This window comes from Vipera ursinii (genome assembly GCF_947247035.1).
Source record: "Vipera ursinii genome assembly, chromosome: 5".
In the NCBI taxonomy this organism is placed as follows: domain Eukaryota; kingdom Metazoa; phylum Chordata; class Lepidosauria; order Squamata; family Viperidae; genus Vipera; species Vipera ursinii.
Window position 1 is genome coordinate 13,419,028 of NC_139518.1, and position 19,560 is coordinate 13,438,587.

Sequence of the window (19,560 nt, forward strand, 5' to 3'; positions counted from 1 at the left end):
GCTCAAGTTTAAATTGCAAAGAACAAAAGCAAGCCCTGTCAGGCTCCCCCCAAAAACATATGCTCTCAGCTTGGAACAAAATGATGCTCTCTCTTTTTAATACCTGTGATTGGAGAATGGTAATAATTGCGGATGACAACTTGCCTCCTACTCATGAAATAATTATGGCTCTCTCCGATTTAGCATCTGCGTTGCCAGATGTTATTGTCAAACCCGTACGCAGTGGGCACACATCCTGAGAAAAACTGGTCTTTCTCCCATTTTCTCTGAATATGTCAGAAAATGCAGGTGGTATGCTGTGATCCAATAGCCAGGCCTGCATTTGCTATGCAAATCTTCTAAGGCAGAATCAGCAGGGGAGGCAAAAAAAAAAAAAAAACTCAGCAGGAAGCACTAGGGTGCATCCAAGGGATTGGGAAATAATTGCATTTGGAAAACTGAGAAGGACATCTCTGCAGTGATGCTGCCAGGGAAATTAACAGCCAATTTGGGAGAAATGACCCGAAAGAAAATGGCTGGAGCTACCAGCAATATGTGTTAGGAGATCCCATTACTGCCGCTCCTGATGCTAACTTAGCATTGGTATCAAGAAAATAAAAGCTATGGATGCCACTATCTGAATCTCCACTATGCTGGCTCCAGATTTTGAGACCTCCTTACGGAGCAGTATTGGTCATTCATTTATCCTTTTCTACTGAACCTAATCTGTAAGTGTTGCCAAGAAGAGCAAAAGGACATAACGGCTGCTGCGTTTCCTTCGCTTTGCTTCTATTGTTCACTTGTTCAGAGAGATCAACTGAACTGACAACTTCATTCCAAAGTCTTTCCGGGGTCAGTAATGGACACTCACAACAAATTCCCACAAAAAAGCTCTTCCCAGCTACCTTTCTTGAAACTCAAGTCTCTCGTTTATTTATAACATTTTTTCTTTTATAGAAAGAAAGCAAAAGCAGCTAACGACATCATGCAAAATCACAATAATATCCAGTACAATGTAGCAGAAGACAACATCAAAATCAACAGACATAAAATTACTTGGTTATAAAAAAAAAGATTAAAAACTCCCCTAAGTCAACCTTAAAGCATGGTCCCTCCTGAATATATCCCTGTAATCTTCTTGCCAACATTACAGTATATTCAGTACCATCTGTTTGGGGGGGGGAGAACTTGTTTAAATGAAACAAGAGACAACACACAACAAAAGTCTAATTTTAGCATCCAGAGGTTTATTTAAATTTAACACACAAATTCAGTACAACTCATTGCAATAAGGGCCAAATGCACAAGCAGTCATTAAGTGTGACGGCTTAGTGGCCAAATGGCATCGCCCTCATCTGTGGACGCCTCGGAGCTATGGAATCGGTTGCCGGTTGAGCTCCGGATGGCGCCCGACCTTCGCTCCTTCTGTCGCGATCTGAAGACACTCTTATTTGAACAAGCCAGCCTGGCCTGATGGGGTATGGGTTGGGTTTTTATGGTCATTTTTAATATCTGTATTTACTGTTTTTAGTCGGGCATATGTTTAATTTTCTTTTAACTTTTGTATTTTTGTATTTTTTATACATCTGCCCTGTTCACCGCCCTGAGTCCTTCGGGAGAAGGGCGGTATATAAATAAAATTATTATTATTATTATTATTATTATTATTATTATTATTATTATTATTATTATTATTATTATTATTATTATTATTATTATTATTATTATTATTATCTTGAAGGCAGGCTTTATACTTTAACACTGTGCCCACTCAGGGCTTTCTGGAACCACCCAACATCTGTCCCATTTTCCCTTTTCTTGTTAAAACTATCAACATATGACTTTGTAGAATAGCTCCCTTTTCCTGGAACTGATCACTGGATTAGTTCCTTGTTTTTGTTCTGTTGCCCTGGATACCAGGCCAGTTTCCTGTTCTTCCCTGTCCTTGTTCTTTTTTTAATATATTTATTATTATTTTTTACAATAACAATCTTTAGTGTTTGGTAAACAACATGTTGTATGGGTTCATATATTTAACAACCATTGATAATAGTTAGTTTTTATGATTCCATAATCAACATGCAACCAGTGATGCATTTTCTTGATCTTCTCTTCTTCCAATAATATTTTCCTTTTGCCAACTTTCAGTAAGTACAATTCTTAGTACTTTCAATACATATAAAGCTGAATGAAAACATTTTTCTAGTGTTTATACAAATAACATCAACATCAGTGTATAGCATCTTTTCTAATCAGCTTATATTTCAGTTGTATTTATGAAATGTTATTTTATTAAATCACTCTAGGCCCTGTTTTCAAAGTTCTTATTTAAGCTTAATTTCCCCTCAATATTCAAAATATTCTTGCTAATTATAATTTCTCAAAATTGATTATATTTAAATGTCCAAACATTTCATTCACATAAGTCAGGGGTGTCAAACTTCCGGTCTGTGGTCCAGACGCATCATCCCAAAACCAGGCCCACTCAATTGCCGGCAATGGAGAAAAAGCTCTGATATTTATTTTTTTTATTTTTATTTTAATTCCATTTATATCCCGCCCTTCTCCGAAGACTCAGGGCGGCTTACAAGCTTAGCAATAGTCTTCATTCTACGTATATGCCTGCTTATTAGGGCTTTCACACACACCCCAAGCGGCATTATTACAAAGTCAGCTTAATTGCCCCCAACAATCTGGGTCCTCATTTTACCTACCTCGGGAGGATGGAAGGCTGAGTCAACCTTGAGCCTGGTGGGATGCGAACCTGCAATAATTGCAGGCAGCTGGTGTTACTTAAGGAGGCATTAGCCCACTGCTCCACCAAGGCTCTGATATGTTGTGCAACCTCACGTGACGTTGCGAGTTTGATATGTGTGACATAAGCCATCCCTGTATTTTTATATTTCTCATCTCATAAAAGAAAAGAAAAATGTTATACTACTTACAAATCACATCTCTCTTACTATAGGACCCATTTATATTCAAAATTTATCTGTTCAAACAAGTGTTTAGTCATGAAGTACTCCATCTGGTAAGTCAAGTCATCTGATCTCTTGTTGAATTTAACTCTAGCCTTCTTCTTTTGCCAAACAACTTTCCGAGTCAATGTGTTCAGCTTGCCAGGGATTTTTCCCCCTGTATTTTTATAAATATTATTAGAAAATGGGAAGACAGATTAAGTGGGATACCTTTGAGAGAGAGTTTCACCCATTTATATTCATTAAAGAGCTTCCACTTTCCTTCTCCCTCAGTTTCTTTCCATTTTTTGTCTCCCAAACTCTAGTGGTTCTCCTGGTGTCTCTATAATCCATTTTGTCAGATCATCTTCCTTATCCTCAGGTTTATTTTGGAGTCCTGACAGATAAGATGCCTTTTCATTTTCCAACATTATAACAGAATCTTTCCGATTTTTCTTTGGCTGTGTTAAGCTGTAATTTCTTTCATTTGTAGCCTCCATCTTTGGGTCACTTTTCTCTGATTTGTGTTCTATTGTCTGATTTATTTGTTCATTCTTTATCGTCATTTTCTGAGAGTTTTTTAATTGTGAGCTTAGGTTAACGATGTGCTCATTTATGTCATCTAAATTATTATTATTATTTTTATTGAAAAGTTTTATAAAAGTTACATTATTATCCCATCCCCACCCCACCCCTAAACCCCCCTCCCCCTCCCCCACTTCCCAAAGCTGATTACAGGGTTACAAATATATAATAATCATAATCTAACTAACATTGATCAACTACATAAATAACCAAATACATAATACACTTTAACCCGCCTATAACATAATTACAAACACTCTAAAAATATTCAACTTATACTAATACAATAATAATATCGTATAATATAAATATTATTATAGCTAATAATCATAATAATAATAAAAAAAGAATTTAAATTATAACAATCTAAAATTTACTCATAAGCTAAATGGAACCTTTTAGTCCCATATTGTTTTCTGAATATAATCTATCCATCTTCTCCAAACCGAAATGTATCTTTCTTGTGAATGATCCTTCAAGTAAGCAGAAATCTTAGCCATTTCTGCTAAATTTGACACTTTAAGTGTCCATTCCTCTATAGTAGGCAGTCCGTCCTTCTTCTAATATTGCCCTACCAATAACCTTGCAGCTGTTATCAAATTCAACATCAAGTTAATTTCTTTAGTATCACAATCTGTAATAACACCCAATAAAAATAATTGTGGGGTAAACTTTATCTTTCTCTTGAAAATCTTTTGGATGTTCCACCAAATTTTAATCCAAAAAGCTTTTATATTTCTACAAGTCCACCAAATATGAAAATAAGTAGCGTCCAAACTACCACATCTCCAACATTTGGGCTGTAAATTAGAATACATACAAGACAGCTTTTTAGGATCCAAATGCCATCTATAAAACATTTTATAAAAAATTTCTCTTAAGTCATCTAAATTATTTTTAATCTCATCATGACTTGAAACAATTATCATTTGAATTAGTTGCAACATAGCATGCATTTCCTCCTGGAGAATATTTGCCTAGTCTTGAAGTATTACTCTGTAGATCTCTGATGTTCCAGGCTGGGAGTTTCAGAAAAGAATCTTGGGTGTTGTTTCCTACCACTTTTAGTTAGATATGCAATGTGCATTTTATCTCCCCCCTCCAAATAATTTTCACAGGTACCATAATCCCCATATATTAGACTTATCCAACCAATCAATCTTAAAGTCCAAATGACAAAGTCTTGTATAATTCTTTATGTATGGCCTTTATAATTCAATGCATTTCCAATTATCAAAATCTTGACTTTTGGCTACTCTTCTTAGGGGAGAAGCTCCTGATTTTTCTTCCTCCTGCAAACAATTCTGGAGGCTAAAGATTGCAGCTCAGTAAGTATTTATAATCCAAGAAGGTAAGCAATTGTTATAGTTCTCAGTCTGTAGTAAATAGCCCAATGTATTTTCTCTCCTCTGTTCCCAGCTGTTCTCTATTTAGCTGAGAGTCACTGGGGATCAAAGGGACAGGTTGTTATCTGTTTCTGGGCATCTTGCCAGTTTCTGAGCCAAAACAGCTATACTTTTATACTCTAATCCACCACTAGATGTCAGTAGCTGTTCATTTTCCAACTTTTAAAACAGAAAATTATTTTCTTGTAATTTCATCAATACTCTTTCAAAGGGAAGATCTTAGCAATTTCCACAATTTCAAGGTTTATCCATACTATAGCTTTATATTAAATTTCATTTCAATATGTTTCTGTTCCTCATAAAAAGTTAGAGCTGCTTCCATTTATGGAAGGGTGGGGCGATCCCCTTCCTTCTCACTTTCAAAGGATTTTTGCTTCTTGGGGAACTTTTCCAGGAAATCAGTTGCAAGATAGAACAGAAAAGATTGATATTCTCACCTAGTTTCCAACATGCTGTTCACAGTCTGTTGTAGTGCATTTTGACTTTGGCTCCCAGTAGCTTGGGCTAGTCAGTGAGGTACAGCTATCCTTTCTCCTGTCAGTTTGGAGGGCTTCCTCCAGATCAAATGGATTGACCACCATATTTCCATGATCAATGGGTGCAGGGGGGGCTCCTTCTTTGTTGCCTCTCCAGTGCACCTTTAGACCCATTAGGGTCCCCAGGCAGGGTGAATTAAGCCATGTGATGCAGAGCTCCACAATCCCTCAGCTGTGTCACTACGACACAAGACCACTACTTTCCTCACTACCGTTTCTACACGTATCATTGCAAAAGGATCACCCGTCAGCAAGACCCAGTTCCTCTAATCTCATACTTTCTAGTCTTATATTCCATTTACATAACGAAATGTGTGCCAACCACAAACTTTCATCATTTTGTACTGCAAAGGTCACAGTTCTTTCTTTAGCTAAGCATTTCTCAGCAGAAACTGGCCTTTTTAAAAACTGACTATCAAAGAAATATGTTTGATTTATACAGAAAGAATTAAGGTATGTTTTCCTTTCACACATCCCTTATTCCTTTCCTATTCCAGATGAAAGAAAGAAAGAAAGAAGAAAAGGCAAGGCAAGGCAAGGCAAGGCAAGGCAAAGCAAGGCAAGGCAAGGCAAGGCAAGGCAAGGCAAGGCAAGGCAAGGCAAGGCAAGGCAAGGCAAGGCAAGGCAAGGAAAGGAAAGGAAAGGAAAGGAAAGGAAAGGAAAGGAAAGGAAAGGAAAGGAAAGGAAAGGAAAGGAAAGGAAAGGAAAGGAAAGGAAAGAGTTGGACTATTTATAATTTTGACTGTGCACTAGGTTCTGTAGACAAAAACATTGCAAAAATATAGTTCAGAGGTCAACTCATTCAGGCGTTTAGAGGCATCATGGTATCTTTAAAGTACTGACAGAGTTTAAATTTCAGTAGTCACAACAAAGTTACCTTCAAAACCAAATCACCATTATTTTCCAATCAGAATTCTCTTGGCCAAAACCTTTGTAGCAGAAGTTGCCAGTATCCATCATAAGACAGCTGGTCCTTATTAGATATAATTATGGCTAGTAGTCTGTAGGGTAGAACAGCCTACAGCAATAAATACAGCTAGCCCCAAGATTATATCATTATCATACTGAATTTTTATTTGGTACACCTCAAGATCGAATAAAGCTCTCTTTTTTTTTACTTTCCACACAACAATAATTTTGTCATTTGAAGGTCACATTCATATTTTGTGTTTGCAGAATCAGGGACAAAGGAAGTTCTCCTGTAAAGATCTCCAAGCTATATCCTCCTTCCTGGGAATTAATTAGTTCCTGTTCCTCCTCAGCATGAGATTCATCCAAAGGAACTATGAGACATCAGAGCTGGGGAAATGCAGAGCTCCAGAAATATCTGAATTCCAACTCCTTCAATAAGCACCAACAGTTAGGAAATTAGAATTCACAAGTTTACTAATTCTAGCCTTAATCTTTGTTTTCAAGTCTCACTTTTGCTAAAACAAATAAAATTTGGAAGAGTAGATGGACCAAAAAAAGCTTTTAAATAGGTATGTGTGTCTTCTGAATAATGTTTCTAAACACACCTTGTGTTCCTTGTATAATTTTGTCTATGTAGTGCTGACCTCATGATTTCATGCCTAAAATGTGTGTGAATGCTCCGACACTGGAAGTTTTAAAGAAGAGACTGGACAGCGATTTGTCTCAAATAGTATAGGGTTTCCTGCCTGAGCAGGGGGTTGACCTCCAAGGTCCCTTCCAACTGCTACTACTACTACTACTACTACTACTACTACTACTACTTCATTATTATTATTATTATTATTATTATTATTATTATTATTATTATTATTATTATTATTATTGTTGTTGTTGTTGTTGTTGTTGTTGTTGTTATTATTATTATTATTATTATTATTATTATTATTATTATTATTATTTTCAGTCAATGACTAGCAAAACTTAAAAGAACAAACACACAATGAGTAGCTAGTCTCTTATACAAATTGAAAACTAACTAAAGGCCTCCATTCCAGGCTCCTGTACACAGTCACCAAAGGTGAAGGACTGCTGGTGGTTTGTCCATTGACTGCTGACACATGTTAGGAGGTGAAACAGGACCAGGAACATCTACCAATCATCGTCCTTAAATCTTCTCACTGTTTATTTCTCAGATGTGTGTGGATAGAGAGTTATCACACAGCTATAAAAATATGTGCTTATCCTCCTTCTTTCTATAATGCACAAATTCCTGGTCATGTTTGAGACTTTGGGGAAATTATTGTTTATTTAATACTAAAGAAATTGTCAGTAAGTTGAATGAAAATTTTAAAGAACTGCCTGACATTTTTATTCTTAGCAATCTGCTGAAAACAAAGGAGGTGCTGAATAGATTCCTAACAAGCATTCCTAATGCTAATTGAATGCTTACAAGAAAGAGTTTGTGAAGATGTGAGAAAAAAATAACTTTATGTAGCAGGTGAATAAATTAAAATAAATAATATAATTTAAGGATGCATACAAAATTATCCTTATCCCTCCTTTAAATTTTCAGGTCTGAAGGAAAAATAACACAAACACACAAACACTCCCTGACCTACTTTCTAAAACAGTGCTGGCTTTAATTTTCCATGTTGGAGTCACATTATTGTTTATATATATATTGTCACCATTATCTGTTCATGTTCTCTCTCTCTCTCTCTCTCTCTCTCTCTCTCTCTCTCTCTCTCTCTCTTTCTTTCTTTCTTTCTTTCTTTCTTAACAATTGATTTCCAGCACACATGTGTAACTTGATTAAAGTCTCAGGGCAAAATAGAGTCCTGATGTGACTGCCTGTTTTTTAGTAAAACTCCTTTTGGTGCTGTGATTTCATCAATATGCATATGTTGGAACTCATCAATAATCTGTAACCCTGAGACCTAGCAAGTGAAAGCTGCAACTAATATGTGTCACTTCCAAAGCTATTTTTTTCCCAAAGGCAGAAAGTAGAAAAAATGAAGCAACAGAGAAAACAAACCTAGTTCTTGCAGAAAGATCATAATTTAATGCCTGGACTTTCTCTATAGGACAAAGAGGTCAATTGATAAAAAGTCTAAGAGTGCAATACAAATTCTGTCCCTTTTTGTACTTGTGTTGCAACATCACATGTAAAGTCCTAAAGGGCAGAGCCTATGCACTGATATCCCAATGCATCTTTTGGCATTGTGGCATTGTGTGTCTATGCCCAGTATATTTTGTAGCTTTGTAGTTCAGGCTATAGTCCTGACATTTACTAGGGAATTATTCATTCAAGTATTAAACAATCTTGCTTAGCTTTTTCAAGTTCATCCAAAGTTGAATAGGTTCTGCCACTAGCTGTATTTTAATATAACAGAATGATGCCAGAATAACAGTGTTGGAAGGGAGCTTGGAGGTCTTCTAGTCCAACCTCCTGTTTAGGCAGGAAACCCTATACCATTTCCGACAAATGTTGTCCAATCTTTTCTTTAAAAGCCTCAAGTGTGGGAGCACCCACAACTTCTAAAGATAAGTTGTTCCACTGATTAATTTATCTTAGGGTCAGGAAATTTCTCCTTATTTCTAGGTTGCTTCTCTTCTTGATTAGTTTCCATCAATTGCTTCTTGTCCTGCCTTTGGGCGCTTTGGAGAATAGCTTGACTCCCTCTTCTTTGGGGCAGCCCCTTAGATATTGGAACACTGCTATCATATCACCCTTAGACCTTTGCTTCATTAAACTAGACATATCCAATTCTTGCATCTTTACATTAAGATGGGCCAAAGCCAATCCTGTCCCATGTGTTCTGCTTTCTAAAGGGGGTGCCTGCTTATTTTCTCAACATTTTTTGATTGATACAATTTATCTCCACAATTCAGAAGATCTGGTATGCTGCTATTCATAGTTGCATAACATCATTTCTCTCCAAGATCACATGTCAGCTCTATGACATCTCTGGAGGGAATGCTGTATGTATGGTTCTATTGCATTAGCTAAAATGTTGCGGGATGTGGGGTCTTCTTGAGAAAGAAACCCCATCACAAGGAGACAAGTTGGGAAAAGAAGTTCTTCCAACAATTCATTTTTCAGTAGAGATCTCTGCTACGAACGTGTAAGTCAGTCAGTTTTGTTCTCACCTTTTATAAGCTATGGATTCTGTTGTTCAAAGAAAATGAAGTATTTGACCTTGAATAAAATCAGTTTCAATTATGAAAATTTCAGCCTGATCCTGATGTACCCCAGCAAACTCATCAGCTTTCAAAGACTGCCCTCTTTTTTTTTTTGTAAGGCTACTTACTGTTCATACAAACTAATTACAATTCAGCCGGTGTCAATTTCATTATCTTCAATCAATTCTCAAAGGCAAAGAAAGAAAAGGAGGGGGGAAAGAATGTAGAAACTCTCACTTTTTAAAAGTCTTCATTCTTATCACTGCTGGTATGAATACAGTGCGGACAACAATTCAGTCAGCGGGTTGCAGAAAAGTGGATAAATTGATACATGGCTGCTGCATGACTTTCTGCTAATAACCAAAGTGATTCCTCTCTAGATACAATTGTTATTTTTATTTATCTGAATATATTAGCTGCCCAACTCCAGTTGTGGAATGGTACGTCTCCCAGAAATCTCCCAGTAATCTGACTTGTTTTCATCTAAGGCAGGAAACAAAATGTTCAGTTTGTTGTGGAAGTTACAGACCCAGGTATACGTTGCAAGAGGAATCTAGACATTTATTCATCTATTAACAGAGTTAGAGCAGCACATTCTGGACAAGCAGAATGTCAGACAATAAAACAAAACGACTTGGCACATGGATGTGACTGCAGAGTAGCCAAAGAAGTCTGCAATTTATTTTATTTTATTTTATTTGCAGAACTACTTAGCCTAGGCTAACTGGAGAATTATAAAAAAATGGACGTCTGTACATCTTAAAAGTGTTCATTGTTAAAAAAAAAACCACTGCTCTAAAAGGTAAGGCTTCATTATATTATGCCTCCGAAGCAAATGTGTGTCTAGATAAGTTGATCTAGAAAAGTACAATTTTATCTAGATCAGGATCTTTCTCTTCCAGCACACCTGTACTTATTTACTCAGCATTAAATCACACAGAATAGAGTAGGGCAAATTTCTGCGTGCACACGTGTGTGTGTGTGTGTGTGTGTGTGTGTGTGTGTACATTAAAATGTTTATATTTCTACAACATTAAAAAAAATCTGCCACATTTCTACAGGGATGAATTTGCAAAACCTAGGTACTCTGAAGGCTTTGCTTGCATTTCTTTTTTCTCACTTAAACAAAAACAAAATGAAGTGTCATCATATTTGTAGTGCCTTTTATTCCTTCTATGTTCTCATGCTTAATACTGCACCACTGAGAAGGAAGGAAGGAAGGAAGGAAGGAAGGAAGGAAGGAAGGAAGGAAGGAAGGAAGGAAGGAAAATATTCCCTGAGAAAAAAAGCGGGAGAAAAATAGATTATTTTGTAAGAAATAAAGAATCCTAAAAACTCAGGGATATAATTCACTTCAGATTAATTTCTGAAACCTGCATGCAAACACATAAGATTAGAAGATCTCTGCCATTAGGGTCATACATCGGTATTTATAAAATTACATTAATCCCTACATATAGCAAGAAACATTTTGTTTGTTCTTTTGTTGATTTCATATGGCTGCCCTACTCAAAAAAAAAAGTGAATCTGGGCAGTTCAACAATTGAAATAGAAAAACAAAGGAATGAAAACCCAAACACAACAAACACTCAGAGTTGAAAAACAGAATCACACCATAACAAAGTGAAAGGATAACAGAATAACTGAGGCCATCCATTCTCCCAAAATTATCCTTTAATTCCAGATGGCTTCATCTCGTGTTCTGGCTTAGTGCCTGGGAAGTAACATATATATAAAAAAACCCAAAAGCTGAAAATGAAAATGGGTGAGAAACTCACACAGAGACACAGAAAATGTGGTAGAGCTTTGGCTATCTTGAAAAAAAAAAAAACTTGAACAAAACCAGTTAATGTTTGTATGGCAAATTGCCAAAGACGTGGGGATATATGCACACAGCACATACTTATAAATATGCTACGGATACGTGTGTACATGTGTATAATCCCTTTAGATTTAATTCTCCAAAGCTAAAGTAAACTCCAAAAACGTGGAACTGAACCATATCCTTGTGAGCAATTTATGGATGTAGCTTAGGACTTGTCCAGGATGGCATGGTTAGCCTCCACCATCCCTATGCGATCTTGAGAAAAGACATAGCTGCTTTAAAAGCTACAAATGATACTAGGTTTTCATCTTTCTATGTTTCAAAGTGGACATTTTTTTATTTCTAAAGTACTCTGTAGCTCTAATATGTGTATGTGTGTGTGAGTGTGTGTGTGTGTGTGTTCACATATACAATATCTACCAAGCCATAATGGAGCAGTATGGTAGATTATAATTTTCATAACCTTCATGGTAGACCACAAGTTTCATTAAGAGCCATCATCTTGCAATGGGCTGATATAGATTAATAAAATTAATGATGACAATGGTAATTACAGACACACACGCATCCAGCAAAAGAGCACCATTAATGTCTGAAAACATTAACATCCATTAATATTAAAGGTAAATAAATCTGGCTTTCTAGCAATGTTTTTTTAAGGTTGCTATTTAGAGTTGCTTTAATAAACTTTCACTTTCCTTTGTGGTTTGTACTGAGTCCTTATTGAGCAGTGGAGAAAATTGAGCATCTCACACCAGCAACTGCTTACCTAGAGGAAGTGCTGCTTGTGCCTACTCTATATTAAATAGCAAGCAGCAGTAGTTACAGATGTTTAATAAAATACCTAATCCTAATGTCTAATTAGAGGCTATGCACAGGTGCAGTTGCCTTGGCTGATTAGTGGTACTGAGATATATCAGATTGTGTGCCAACTTTAATTTCAGAGCTGTTTCTAGTTATTTTCACATTATTAAAGAGAACATCTGGGCTTATTAGAAGGTTCTCATAATGTGAAACACAAAGAGAAATAGGTGCTTTCTGATGCTTTCTGATGCTGTGCAAGAAACCCCAACTAGGCTTTTCATAGCCTTCAGGGATGTATCTTCTTAGCTAGTGGTTACGTTTAGACCGGCTGGTCAACACGTTGCTAAATCTGTGGCTACCAATCTAAGCTACAAAAATTTGGAAAATCACTAGAGTTTTCTGTATATGTTTGCTACCATGTAATAATCATTTTGCAGCTCAAACCTGGTTACCCTAAGCCACAATTCATGGTTTATAAGATTAATCCAAATCAACACACACTAACATTGCTATCGGAATTAGTCTGGGTTAATCAAATATTAAGGCACATGGATATAACTTTATTTTGACCATGCTTTCTCTGCCATGAAAAATACAAAATAAGGATCACCAACAACTCCCTGCTTGCCTTGGAGTGAACATCTACTAACCACATACAGGGGTCATGTCCTCATAACATCATCACCACTCCAAGGTGTCCTGGATTACTTCTAAGAAATTCCAGCATGAAAGTGGTGTGTTCCAGGATATTCCAATAATATTTCCCTTGTGGACATTCTATGATGAAATAAAGAAGAGGGAGTCAAGCTATTCTCCAAAGCGCCTGTAGGCAAGACAAGAAGCAATGGATGGAAACTAATCAAGGAGAGAAGCAACCTAGAACTAAGGAGAAATTTCCTGACAGAACAAATAACCAGTGGAATGACTTGTCTCCAAAAGTTGTAGGTGCTCCATCACTGGAGGTTTTTAAGAAGACACTGGACAACCATTTGTCCAAAACGGTATAGGGTTTCCTGCTTGAGCAGCAGCAAGGTCCTCTCCAACTCTGTTTTTCTGTTATTAACAGAGAAGTTCTTTTAGGGGACATGTTCAACATTGGTTTTATTGTATGCTAACCAGAGTCACCTTGTGTGAGACAGGTCGCTATATAAATTTAATCAATAAATAAATTGGCAACCTGCTTAGGACCACTTCTACGGGACTACTCCCTTCTGTCCATTCTTCCATGACCATTTTGATAGGCTTGACACTTTGCTTGCACAACCTCTTCTTCTTAGGGATTCAGACTGAACGTGTGTTTTCCAGTACATTAATTTTTCCTTTAAAATGTAAAAATAAAGTTTTTTTTTTTATTTTGCATGACAGCTCTCTTTACCTATTATAGACTTAGTTTCATTGTAGTCTTTATCCTGGGACTTAGAAACATTTTTTTTTCAGGGTGGGGTGGCGGAGGGTAAAGTTCAGTATTTCTACCGCTAGAATTTTTTGAAGATCATTACAGGTATATGATTCCTAACCTTCTGATGAAAAAAACCTCAAAAAATGCTCAATTTCTTTATTACTTTTATTAGCTTATATTTCTTTCATGTTGTCAGCATCAAATGATTCTTTCTTTTCTCCTTAATTGGAGACTGACAACATTTCATCACATAGTCGTAACTGGTTTGTGAGAGGTTCAAAAAAAGAGTTGGTCTGGAAAAGGTTTGTCCGTAATTTTAATGAAAGCCATTGTTGAATGATTAGCCTACAAATGCTCTTATTACATTTAGCTAACCTTGATGCCTCTAGCAACTAGTTAACCTTGATGTGGCTTGATTTTTAAGCAGGATCGAGTTTGGTTAGTACTTGGAGAGGAGAGTAAAGACTATTGTGCTGCCACCACGTGGCTGGGTGGAGAAATCACAATGTGGGCAGTCAGACCCTCCTACTATATGATGTATTTCCTTTCCCCTCCCCTTTCTGGGATGGACTTCCTCCTCCTTCTTCCCTAGTGAGCCATGCTTCATTAGCAGAAAACATGGGGTCCCAATATGCAGACCCTGGGAACATTATCATCTTCTAACCTTGGAGACACCTCGGGAATATCTTGGAAATGCTGTACAACGTCATCTGAATTGCAATAAAGGTATTTCTATATAAAAGGTGTTTCTACGAGTTTAAACTATCTGGAGAGACCTGTTAAAGTTAATTATATCTGCTTACACAGACCATAGAAGTCTTACAAGAGATTAATTAAAGCACAACACGTTGTTCCAGAATAGTTAGAAGATGATTTTAAATTCCTCTTGTCTGCATGTTGCTCAACAAACAAAAGTTAGAAAATTTTTCTGCAATCAAGTTTAAAGTAATTTGAATTCCCTCTCTCTGCATCCTTGCTCAGTCAAAAGACAAGTACTAATTTTACTGCCTGCAATCCATCGTGTATGCATGTTATCTGCAAAGCTTAAGTGAAAAAAAAATCAGTGATCAATTTAACTAGCTGCATTGTGTGTGTGTTGTCTACAAGTAAGAAGTCAAGGATAACAATTACTCTTACTGGCCTGCATGTGTTTATCTCAATGAAGTTTAAAGTCCAGTTAGAAATGTGTTTTAATTTCTAAAATCTGCAATTTAAAGTCTGTGATGTTTCTACAATCAAGTTTAAACAGTCAGGAAATGCAATCTGAATTCCTTCTTTCTGCATCCCTCATGTGCATGTTGTTTCTGAGCAAGGCAGAGATAACAAAGGATTTGGAGATAACATTCTGTGAGCTTTTGTTTGAAAAGGCTAGTAAAAATCTCATTGCCTCTTTGCCAGTTATTCCCTGCAATTAGAATGACTGTTTGCACCTTCAAGTTGTGAAACCAAAAGAAAGTTTAAAGAAAGTTCCTGCCTACCTTTTTCAAATAGTTTTTCTCTAAAAGTTTCAGAGATTCACCTTTTGAAAAACAACTCTGCTTCTCTGGCCAGCTATTAAGTGGCCAGAAGGATAGACAATAAAGTAATTTGTTGTCCTGATAACCAGCCCTTGGTGGTTCACCCCACCTCAGGAATGCGAGCTGTGCGACAGCTTGTAAGCTTGATGTTATACAGAGAGAAAAGCATTCATTGATAGCCATTGTCTTCAGAGTTGAATTTTTCTCAAACAAAATTTTGCCAGTTGCAAATGAAACCTATGCAAGCATTTCTACAGAGATCATCCTGTGCTATTAGCCATTGGTTTTAAAGTTGAGCTCCAACAAAAGTTTGCCAGCTAGCAATTTTTTTTTCTCCTTCCTCTCTCTTTTGCAATAAAGATTGCTGAGAAAACAACAATAAAAGAGCAATTAAGCAATTAGTTGCCTAGTAACAGGCAGGAGTCCTCGTGGCCAATCTAAAAGGCTTAAATTGTCTGCAAATTCAAAACGCAGCTGAACGCTTGTATACAGAGAGAGACTTTGATTCACACTTATAGCAAGCTATGCAAGCATTTTTATATGATAGGAAAATGATCTAAAATCCTAAAATAGGTGTTTTAAACCTCCAAAAAGGAGATCATTCAGCAAGCAAATCAATCCTACCCAGCCCACTAGCTTAAACAAAGAAACGAGGGAGCAATTAACCTCCATCAGTGACACAAAGTTACAGCCTACGGTTTAGCTCTTAACACGGGGAGAGTTCCTCCAAGGGTTTCAAACCGGCTCACAACTTGTGGTCATAGGGAAGAAGAGTTGCTTCACTTAATGTCTCAACTTAAGCTAGGGAAGGTACCAAGCTTGCATCCAAACAGCGACCCTAGTGGTCAAGAGGTGAAGTTCATTGAAGTACTCACCTACACAAGCAGCATTCCAGTGGCTGCTCAGCAATTAAAAGGCTTGTCCTCAGGCACATGTAGAGTGCCCCAGCCCCCCTAGCTTAAACAAAGGAACGAGGGAGCAATTATCCTCTGTCAGTGACAAGTTACAGCCTACGGTTTAGCTCTCAACACGGAGAGGCAGTTCCTCCAAGGGTTTCAAACCGGCTCACAACTTGTGCTCATAGGGAAGAAGAGTTGCTTCACTTAATGTCTCAACTTAAGCTAGGGAAGATACCAGGCTTGCATCCAAACAGCGACCCTAGTGGTCAAGAGGTGAAGTTCATTGAAGTACTCACCTACACAAGCAGCATTCCAGTGGCAGCTCAGCATTAAAAAGCTTGTCCTCAGGCACGTGTAGAGTGCCCCTAGTGGTCAAAGGGTGAACTTTCTTGAAGTCCCTAACCATGCAGAAGGTGCCCCTAGTGGCCAACAGGTGAACTTCCCTGCAGTCTCTGACCGCACAGAAGGCGCCCCCTAGTGGTCAAAGAGCAAAGTTCACTGAATTTAATCAGAAAATATCTAGAAAATTTCTGTATCTGTCACAGCCATGGCGGAATGTCTCATTGATTTTGAAGAACCAGTTCAGCCAGACAACCCTGAATTGCATCAAGAAGATGGAAGACCCAAGCATACAATAAAACCAACCCAGAAACTCATAGAAATTTATGAGGCAAAGAAAGATGAATTTTCCACTAATCTGTCAGAACGATGGGACAGAACGGCATACGCCATGAGAAGTTTGCTCAGTGTTGATGGTAATCCTGCTGTATTAAGAGACTCTATAGATCGCTTATCTGCAGCTTATGAACGTTACCAGCGGCTGTCTACAAAATACATAGGTTTTTTGAATGACTCTAATGTAGACGATTCCTCAACAAAATTAATTAAAATTGAGGATCTGAACCAGCAAAGAGATCTCATGGTGCAAAAGGCCTAGAATAAGGCAAAAAACCGCATTGCTGACCTGCAAGAGACCAGATCTCATAGGTCCACATCAAGTAGACACACAGTACACTCCTCTAGATCCTCTCGCTCCAGGACTTCAACAATAAGTAACAAGTTGGCAGAGGCACGTGCACACCTAGAAGCAAAGAAAGTACATGTTTCCTTTGCCAAATAGGAAGCAGAGCTGGAAGCACAGGAAGAAGCCCGTCAAGCACAGGAGAAAGCCCGTCAAGCAGTGATGAAAGCACAGGAGAAAGCCCGTCAAGCAGCGATGGAAGCACAGGAGAAAGCCCGTCAAGCAGCAATGGAAGCACAGGAGAAAGCCTGTCAAGCAGAGATGGCAGCCAAAATAAAGATTCTGCGAATTGAAGGAGAAGAAGCCGTTGCCCTAGCAAAGCTGAAGATCTATGAAGAAGCAGCGAAGAAAAACACCGATGCGGAGCGCTCCATCCCAATAGAAGTGAAGGCTCCAATGGAGCGCACCAGTCAATATGTGTTAAAGCAAAATGTTTGCAACGATGCAGAGCCATCTTCCACACTGCTTACAAACATCACAGTCACCCCAGAACTGCAAAGGCCTGCACTCCTTCAACACCGCAGCCCAAGTGCATCTTCTGCACTTCCCACAAACATCATAGAGATCCCAAAACTGCAAGGGCCTGCACTCCTTCAACACCGCAGCACAAGTGCATCTTCTGCACTGCCGACAAAAATCATAGACATCCCAGAACTGCAAGGGCCTGCACTCCTTCAACACCGCAGCACAAGTGCAGTTTCGGCACTTCCCACTCACCAGTCAAAGACCACAGGTGCGTCAGCTGTGCTTCCCACAAACACCGCAGAAGTTCCGCACCTGACAGGGCCTACACTTCTCCTCCAGAACAACACAGGTGCGTCAGCTGTGCTCCCACCAAACAGCACAGAAGCCCCACACCTGCCAGGGCCTACACCGCTTCTTCAAAATGCCACAGGTGCATCAGCTGTGCTCCCGCCAAACAACACAGAAGCTCTGCGCCTGACAGAGCCTACACCTCTTCTTCAAAACAACACAGGTGCGTCAACACCTCAAATTGCATTACCTGTTGCCAGTGACAACATAATTTCCAGCAATGATCAATGGTTGAATCAACAACCAGCACAAATTGTAGAGCTTACACCACAGTTAAATGATCCTGCAACATCATTTTATCCTGGTGTACCTGATCCTTATTCACCAGAGAACCCTCACACCCAAGAGGTTCCACAAGTTTCTTCGGCATCAAAGAGTGAGAGACCAGACCTCCCTGAGTACGCCAAACACGCGACTTGTCGAGAGCTTACCGCCAATAGCCTCTCAAAGTTTAATGACCATCCAGAAGACTTCAGATCCTGGAAAACAATCTTCAAAGTGGTTGTTGGTGATCTCAACCTTACCGCCAGAAAGGAACTCGACCTACTCTTTTCCTTTCCCCTATTCTCATATTTTTGCAGGTTTATAAGTCATCACGCCTGGACGAACAATGAACCCAGCTTCAACTTCGCTGAATCCAGTGTGCCTGCTCCATTACCATCACCAAGGTATGATAACACAGCAGCTCAACACAGAGACTCACGTGGAGCTGTGTCTACAAGAAAGATGGACATCTCACTTCCTGTATCATCTCCTCTATGGAGTGATTCAGGTGGTAGCATTTCACCTCCTGTACCATCCTCTCCTCTTTGGAGTGATTCAGGCGGTGGCAACTCACATCCTGTACCACCTCCTCCTAAATGGAGCAATTCAGGTGGTGGGGACGAATACGTTACAGGTGCTGTGCTTCATATGGCCATTTTGCTAAAAATTGAAAAGCTTTTGATAAGTGCACAGAATGCAATAGCAACAAACACGATACAGCTACGCATCCTGATCCACTTCCAGGCAATCCACAGCAACCACCTGTATCCAACCCTGCTTCACGTTATGGCGGGGAGCAGCATGGTGGGGAGCATCAAAGTCATGCTCCAGTCACCAATGTTTCATCTTCACCCAATCTCCAAGCTAGAGACCTTGTTCTGTTTAAGGACCAACGAGCTCAGGAATGGAAAGGCACTAAAACCTCCATATCAAGGCGTGTCCCTGAACGATGCCCTTCTCACTGGTCCAAACTTAACCAACAACCTCGTAGGTGTACTCATGAGGTTCAGAAAAGAACCCGTCGCCTTAACAGCTGACACTGAGCAAATGTTTCATTGCTTTAAAGTAAGAGAAGACCATAGGAACTTCTTATGGTTTCTGTGGCACCATGACAACAACATGGACAATGACATCACCGAATATCGCATGAAAGTACATGTCTTTGGAAACAGTCCCTCACCTGCTGTTGCAACATATGGTCTACGAAGAACCGCTCTAGAAGGTGAGAAAGACTATGGTGCAGATGCTCGACATTTTGTCAAAAGGGACTTCTATGTGGACGATGGACTCAAATCCTTACCCACAGACGAAGAAGCCATAGACCTACTCCAAAGAACACAAAGTATGCTTTCTGAAGCTAATCTTGGACTCCACAAATTTGCCTCAAACAGTGTTGCAGTTATCAAAGCCTTCCAGCCCAGTGATTATGCCAAAGGATTTAAGGACCTTAACTTGGGAGT

General features: G+C 38.6%; 1 protein-coding gene across 4 annotated transcripts in view; it reads right to left on the bottom strand.

Annotated features, from left to right (window-relative positions):
* The window catches only part of NAALADL2 (N-acetylated alpha-linked acidic dipeptidase like 2), a 474,305-nt gene that overhangs the window by 436,794 nt on the left and 17,951 nt on the right, over positions 1-19,560 (bottom strand). The window lies entirely within an intron of this gene.